Raw genomic sequence first — 8,548 nt, 5'->3', positions numbered from 1 at the left:
GTGAACTGAGCGTCAGCCCTGGAGTCCTTCAAGAAATGGCATGAAAAATTTTACAATCTGTATTTAACTGTTTTTAAGAAGGTATTCTTAACACTGGTATACACAATAAGATCATTGTCTCCACCTTCCTAAATAAACTATCTTCATTCAGAACACCTGCTGTGGCATTTACTTATCCTTCTCCCTGCTTCACTCCTGAGTTCCATCATTTTAAAGAAGCAAGTTTCCACCTAGAACCTCTTAGCAGGAAGACAGGTATGACAATTCATTTGCTCATTTTTAGCGTTCATGTCACAAAGTACAAAGGAGTACTTGAGCCACTATCTACAACGCCACTATCAACATCAATGAACAGAATAAGCTCTCTTTTAACCCTGTGACACCTTCTCAAGAGCTCTAACGTAAGATATTGACATTTTAACAACTAAATAGAAAACATATATCAGCAGTTTCAGCAATCTTCTTTACTAGAAAATGAGCCAGTCAGACACTGTAACATGCAGTTTCATTGCTATGCTGATAATGCTCTCTTGTCTAACAGACATAAAACTTGGATGAATTCAAACTTACTGAGGTCATATTGATTGCATTCCCAGCTGCACTAAAGAAAACAATGCACAACACATTATTTATCCCGGGTTTTATTAAATTCAAGTCACCTGATGTTTAAAGTGTTAGACTCCACAGTCATATGTAAACACCTTAGTTTTGTTATTATTCTACCTTATTCTACCTAAGTTGCCAGTTTTTGTCTCTCCCTTTCCCCCTTTATATACTGCATGCTGTTCTTTACCAGTGGATCTTAACAGCTCACACAAGCCCATAAGGAGATATCATACCCATTCTCCAAAAGTTGCTTTGTTTATTAGACCCTTCTGTATAACATACAAAATGCTCCTTCTGGTCTTTGCATTCTATCAGACTCACTTACTTACTGTAACTAGCCTCCTTTTCTCAGTACAGCCCCAGCATGCAGGCATAGATCCTCTGACACTCACCTGCTTGCTGTCCAGTCCTCCCTCCTTCACAACAAATAGCGATAAAAAAATAACAAAAACCCTTTATTGTTTTCCCTCATATTTTTCTGAACACATGGCAGCTTTATTGACGCAGCTTTAATGATGTACAGAACACATTGCCTCAGGAAATCCGATCTGTCTGTTTACACGACAATCATATTAGCATATATCTTACTTATATCTAATTTATTACCATTATTATAAAGAAGGCCTGAAACCGATCTCGAAATATCGGAATGCAAAATAGTTTTTTTCCTATTTACATGGACATAGAACATATCCTGTATGTCCCACATATAAGCAAAAAATCGGAACACATTTAACTGGCAGTGTAAACGTAGCTCTAGAGATGCTACTATAAGAAAACAAGTAAGTAATTGCTTATAAATAAAATTTTCTTTGATATAACTTTAGTGGTTAGCACTGTCGCCTTGCACCTCCAGGGTCCGGGTTCAATTCACGGCCAGGCTCGATTCCCGTCTTTGTGTGAATGGAGTTTGCATGTTCTCCTTGTGCTTGGTGGGTTTTCTTCGGGTACTCTGGTTTCCTCCCACAGTCCAAAGACATGTAGGTTAGATTAATTGGTGTTCTCAAATTGCCCATAGTGTGTGAATGAGTGTGTGTATGTGTGTGTGCCCTGCGATGGATTGGCACCCTGTCCAGGGTTTACCCTGCCTTGTGCTCTAAGTCTCCTGGGATAGGCTCCAGGTCCCTGAATACAGGGTTAAGTAATGACAGTGAATGAGTGAGTGAGTGAGTGAGAAAGATTGTCAGTATGAACAAAAAGAGGATAGAACGACAAATCTCAAAGTGTTTCACAAGAATAATTTTATACGCAAAATACACATTAAGTAAGTAAAAATGCATAAAGAAACAAATTTGGGTGACAAACTTTTATATTTTTAATAGTTGTGATTATGATTAGATTGTTTTTTCCATGTAGAAATAGATTTAAAACAAGTTAAAACGTACTATGAACGTACTGTGAATTATCCATGTGACCACTAGATGGCAGCATTGTTCTGTGAGGTGAACCCTTCTTTCCCGGTGGAGCCAAGCACCAGCCAGATGTCATGTATAATCTCTCAACTGATAATTTTCTAGCTATATTTATTTTATGGATTGTATGGGAATACTATGTACTTACAAAATTGCTCTATCCAAAATGTTATAACAGTGTAATTGTCTATAATAATAATAATGTGTCAAAAAGGGATTTTTTTTAACAGTATATGAATTAAAGAAGAGATTAGTTGTGAATAGTGTAAATACAAGAACCAGACAGGATGCAATCAGGCAAAGCACCGAAAAGATGATGAGGAACCACTGGCTGCTGGTGGTAAGCAATATTTACAGCAAACTGAGAAAAAACAAGCAGAACAGAGTGTGTAGGGAAACACACAGGATTTTTTTTGAGTGTCTGCAGTGGCCATAGAATAAAAAAACTTGCTGTTATGATTATTTACAGCTGAGAGGAGAGATGGATGGGGAAGCTGAGTCTGGCTGAGCTGAACTAAAAATGTTGACACTTGTGTTTCCTTTAAAACTCTCAATTTTACTTCAACCATAATGCTGGCAGGTACACAAAGCTAAACACCGAACTCTTTTTGATCTGCATTGTGATTATTGTATTTTACAAAAGTTGCTATTCATACATATCCGAAGCAGTGAGGTTAATGCAGAATGACCAAAAAAACACTAAAATCAGATGATACAAATATTGTAATAATGTAAGTAATTCATTGCTGTATCGATGTGATTGAATTTTATTTTATTTGAAGTTAAAACAACAACAATAACAACAACAATAATAATAATCTTGGTATTTGTTTAAGGTGGAGTTGGATAAGTTCACTGTAAAATCCTTATTAAAGTATAATTTTATTACATTTGCATCAGTATTTTTGCTGTTTACATGTTTATATGTTATCATATATATCTTATGTTCAGTTTTCTTGCAACAATGACCAAAAAAACCCTTTAATGGATTCAATTTGAAAACACATTACAACACGTTTCCTTTGTACACTTAATTTAAAAGTTAGAGCTGAACTATTAACAAAACCTTTACATTTTTTATTAAAAAGATTTTCTTTCCTTCTCAAGCTAAGCAGACCGAATATTTAAAGAGCACCTTGAAATAGCATTAGGTTAGCGTAACCTTAAGGAGCTTTATTAAAACTAGAGTTATGTCAGTGACACCACCAGGTCTGGCTCAGATTCCTCTCACCCCTATCAATAGATGACATATTTAGGGGTGAATGGACAACTTCAACATTATTAACCTTGGTCCTGAATGAGTAAATTGCCCAGAAATTCCATCAGGTGAGTCCTTGTGTCCCATTCATGTCATGTTCTAAAACACAATAACATCAGTATTTATCATTGTGATGAAGATGTATTGACTTCATAAGCCCCGACACTGCTACAAACAAGAACATACACACACATTTACTAGCTCACAAACACTGAGATAATACAGACCTACACACTTTCATACAGCTGCATCTTTATTCCTGTGTGTGAAGGGGAAATGATGGTTGGTGAGCCAGAAACACACTCAGGGACAGAGACAGAAAAAGGCCAAAAAGAAAATAAAAACCTTGAAACGGGATTGAATAAAAGAAAGAAAGAGCGAGTCAGAGTCACAGATAGAAAGAATAGGTGAGAAGGGGCCTTTGTGAGGGATTGCCATCTTGTCACTTTCTCTGCGTCTAATGGAGATGATTGATTTTCCCGCTTACTCTTGTTGAAGCAAACAGCCAGTGTCAATAACAACATGGTATCAGACGCATGGGCTCTCTCGCCAGGAGAGAGGTGGACCGGGAGACACAAAGCTCGTTAGAAGACGGAAATGCCTAATGGAGTCTGCTAGTATTGGACTGGTGTGTATAAGTCCTTAAGCATAATTATTAAACCAAAGATTCTGCACATTGCTTTTGCAAGCCGAAGAGGTCATGCAAGTATTAGGCTCTTCTACTGTGTGGAATTCTCACCTGCTTATTAATTTTAAACTCATCATCATAGGCAAACATTTCAGCAGAGCAGCAGGGAAAAGACCTAGAGGAAAATCTTTAAGAGTACTGCCATGAACTGGAGTGTGTTTCATTCATTTCTGTGTAATAATAATCCATGATTGGTGTAGCCTCTGTTCTCTGCATGAGAGGCACTGAGAAAGGCGGAAATTACCATGTTTCTGAAATGTGGCTGAGCACAGAAAAGGATCTCTGTAATTGAATACTTTCACCAGACAGATTTCCCATTTTCCAATTTCCTGCCAAGCATGCTGGTAATTTTGCCATTTCATCCACGATTCTGTTATTCCAGAAATCCACACATCCTGAGACGTAGTGCGATTCTCAGGAGGTAATTGGACAGTACAGGTGCAAGGATTCATTTACATTCAGAATTTCTGCATAGCTGCACCACTCAGACCGGCTACACATATTGCATCAGAGGCACACGGAAACTAATACATATGTGCTATAAATTGTGCAAAAAGGGGTTATTTTATTAATATAAAGATAAATAATATGAATTGCTTAATAAAATGCTTAATGCTTAATAACCACACAGGAGCACACCCAAACAGAAAGAGAGTGCGAGGGAGAGAGAGAAATAGAGAGAGAGAGAGACTATCCAGACAGGTCTATGTGATGAATAATACATTACTAATTTAAGCTGTCATGGAATGTCTCATCATGAGAGGGATGCCTGAATTATAGCAGCTTCATTCTCTCTAAAGATATCAGGTTTTCATGACCTCATGTTTGTGAGCCCATTTGTCTGTTTAAGAACATTTTGGAAGACCTTTGTGCCACGTGTATTCAATAAGGAAACAGAAATTGTAGTCTAGAAGCTATAATAGTAGTAACTTGTATGTAAGACGCCGTTCATTTATTTGACCACTGCCTGGACTATCATATATTTGTTTACTACTTGTAAAATATTCATATGAGGACCACTAAGTATTCATTCATTCGTTCATTTATTTATTCATTGTCCAGCATCCATAAATAGATTGTACTTATTTTATATATCTGTTTTCTAATCCATTATTTCTAAATGTATTGAGGCTACTCCAATCTTTGTCAAAATGAAGTTAGTTTTTCCTTGCCTACATATTTCATGTTATGTTATGTTATGAATGCTAAGTGTTCTGTATTCTTTAAACAATCCTTTTTTTCCCTTTTTATGGGTAATTGTACCTCTTCAGTTGAAATTAAAATACATTTAAAGGAAATTTATAAGACTTATTTGCATGGCACATCTGGATTTTGGCCAGAATTAAAGTGTTAATACAGCCTTTGATGAAGTTGAAAAGATGACTTATGTTGTCAAAAAACGTCTAATTTGATACTGACCAATGACATATTAAGGTGGCATGTCTGATTTGTAATGGACTATTAACAGCATCCTTTTATGGGCCGATTTACATGAGGTCCTACTGATGCTGTAATCGACTTATATCATATATAATTATATAATTAAGAATTTAAAAATAATCTCCTATTTTTATTTTTATATTTTCTTTATCATAAATGATTATTATCATAACCATGCAATATGTCACCTGATATATTCGGTTGTTCTCTGTCCTATTTTACAACCAGAAAAGATGTTAATTTTTATCATTTATTGTATGTAGAATTCTAAGCACTATTGTCCAAATCATGCACTGTATGACTTAATTTGATCCTCCACCCTCCACCCAAAAGCTCAAGACAACTCACTGCTGGAACCCCTGCGGAGCAGGCATGTTGAAATACCCATCCAGACTTGCTAAAGTGTGCACACACACACACACACACACACACACACACACACACACACACACACACACACACACACACACTGTTACCAAGCAGTAACCAAACAGCTCATACACCCACCCACCCACACATCCATTCACATACACACACGTACACACACACATACACACGCACAAAACACAACACATGCACAACACACACAAAGGCCATCTTTGTTCACCCTGCTGTGCTATGTGTCTTTTGAGATGGGCTGAAACTGCTCGTTAAAGTCTGTGACATCCATTGGGGAGATCGACCCCCTACTGATCATGGTTTACAGCTTTTTTTTCTCCCGCGGAAAAGCAGAGCACAATCTGCCTTGTAAGAAAAAGGGCTAAGAATTCCTCAGAGAACGAGATGACTTTTTGAATGAGAGAGCTTTATTAACAGTCAGGTTTTGGGCGACCTCCCTTGTGTAAGTTGACAGTTGCAGTGGTCTTTCTCAAGAGGAGCACGATCAGCAGATCTTCCCATTACTATCGTCCATCAGAGCAGAGACTAAGACTGAGAACCCCAGCACTGTCCCATTCCCATGCCTGTACTGCCATTCAATCAATGAATCAATCACTAAGTCAAACTGTTAACCAACATGATCATACAGGGGTGAGTGTTAATGCAGTGCCTCGTTAGGCATCTGGCCAGATTGTTATCAGAATCAATGAGAAAGGCTGTTGACCAATGTTGATTAACTCAACAATCAACAGCTAATGAGAAACACAAAGATTGCTTCTTACATTGATTTTTATTCACCCTCTAAAGAAGCAGATTAACCTTCATAAAGAAATCTGTCTGCATTTCCTTAAACCCCTTGAGCTATGCCCATTTGATCTGATGCCTACGACTGGAACATTTCTCTTTTAACTGTATAAGGAAGGATAAGCAGGAGCAAAACTTAAAACTTGTAATGGTGGGGTCGACTTCAGTTTGGTTGGGAGGGGTGGCAACATGACACCGACATGTAATCGATGTTCAAGGTCTTTCTCTACTGCCATCAGAGTACTGTATATTTCCTAAAGGCAAAAAGTGCTCTCATGCAGCACTCTCAGCTAGTCACTGGAGCACAGCGCTTTTGTCAAAAAGAGATGAGTTCAAATGAGGAAAAGGATGCGGTTAGGAGAAAGTCTGCTCTCGGCTATCGCGGAAAGTCTATCAGATAGAACTGAAGCAGAAGGAGGAAAGAGAAAGGGACGAAGGGAGAACTGGGAGGGAGGAAGATGTAAAGCAGGTGTTTCTGGGGAGACTCAGAGCCCAAGGCACATGTACCTGGCTGACCACACCTTACTTGCTTCCTCCCCTCTGTCCTCTGTACAGTCACCGGATCCAACATGAAAGATTGCTCCTTGTCCTTAACAAGCAGGAAGAAAGAAAACACTTCCAAAGCTTCCAGAGAGGACAGCTGTGGGTTAGGAGAAAAGTGAGGCAGAGTAACAAACAGCCTGCCCTTACATTCACACAGGTATCATTAGGAAAAAGATACATTTACACACACATGTGGATCCATTGCAAGGGATTACAGCTGTTTATAAGCACAGTGCTTTGTAATCATCTATGAATGTACTGTAAATTTAAGCATACTTTATTTTATATGCCAAAAAAGACATTGGCTATATAAATTGTGAAGTTGGAAATTCTGTCTTGGTTCAGCAGAGAGTGTTTGGTTCACCTAAAATAGCTAAATGGGTCTAAATTTTCTTGATGTTATCTAATATAGTTGTGTTCATATTACTTGAATGGCTTTCTGATTAAAGAATAATATATTTAATTGAGTATACCATAGATAAATTATGAACAAGTTATCAATAACATTGGAAAAAAAATTCAACTCTGGTTTGTGCTACATTCAAATATTCAATGTCTTTATAACTTCAGAGGAATAGTGCATGGCTGTTGGCTCTCTGCTGAGTGCAGGATTATTAAACGATTAATGTTGTTATTTCCACTGAGAGCACATAATCAGTTTATTCATGCTCTGTTCCCTTTAGACAATAGAGGGTGAGTTAAAACTACTGACATAGAAACTAAGCAAGAATCCTTTCTGAATTATTATTTGTAAACTTGTTAACGTGTGAGCGAGTGTCAGAGCCTTCTGCTGTGCAGGTAGGTGAGTTTACACTAAAGCAGCAAAAGGAGAGTGGCAGCTCAGTTTTCCAGATGGTTCCTCTGGAGGCAGATTATCTGCACCATCGCGGCAAGCTGAACCTGAGACTGTTGAAGTGTGTTTCGGGGGGCTGTAAATACTGTGGGCACTTTGGTGCCACACTGATGCTCCCACCCTGCGGCCTGTAAGTGATCCCTGCCTGGACTGTCTTAGCTATGAGGTAGACTTTCCGCCCCCTACACAAGCCTGGTCATGGGATAGGTCTGTTGCCTCCAACCTCATCCAACTTCTCCATCCCACCACAGGATTGGCTTACTGACTAAGTGACATGGCTGCGGTGCTTCCAAGCTAAGTAAGCCACTGGGAGGCTTGGGCAAGTAAAACTGGTGAGCACAAAAGTGTGTTTAAATATTTGTATGGATAACGATTTGGCAAAAAAAATAAAAAAAATAAAAAATCTGATAGCTCACTCATGGTTTGGGAGGTCCACAATAGAAAAGGGGACGTTAAGCAGGTTTAAAAGATGTTCCTGTTTTTTTTAAGAATGCATTTTAGTACCCTTATAAATGAATAACAACCTTGTTGATTTGCAGTCTTGGATGCCTTATCTGACTCCCTGG

The sequence above is a fragment of the Clarias gariepinus genome, chromosome 5, assembly GCF_024256425.1.
Source record: "Clarias gariepinus isolate MV-2021 ecotype Netherlands chromosome 5, CGAR_prim_01v2, whole genome shotgun sequence".
NCBI lineage: Eukaryota > Metazoa > Chordata > Actinopteri > Siluriformes > Clariidae > Clarias > Clarias gariepinus.
The sequence above is the reverse complement of the archived record's forward strand: the minus strand, read 5'-3'. Positions refer to the sequence as shown.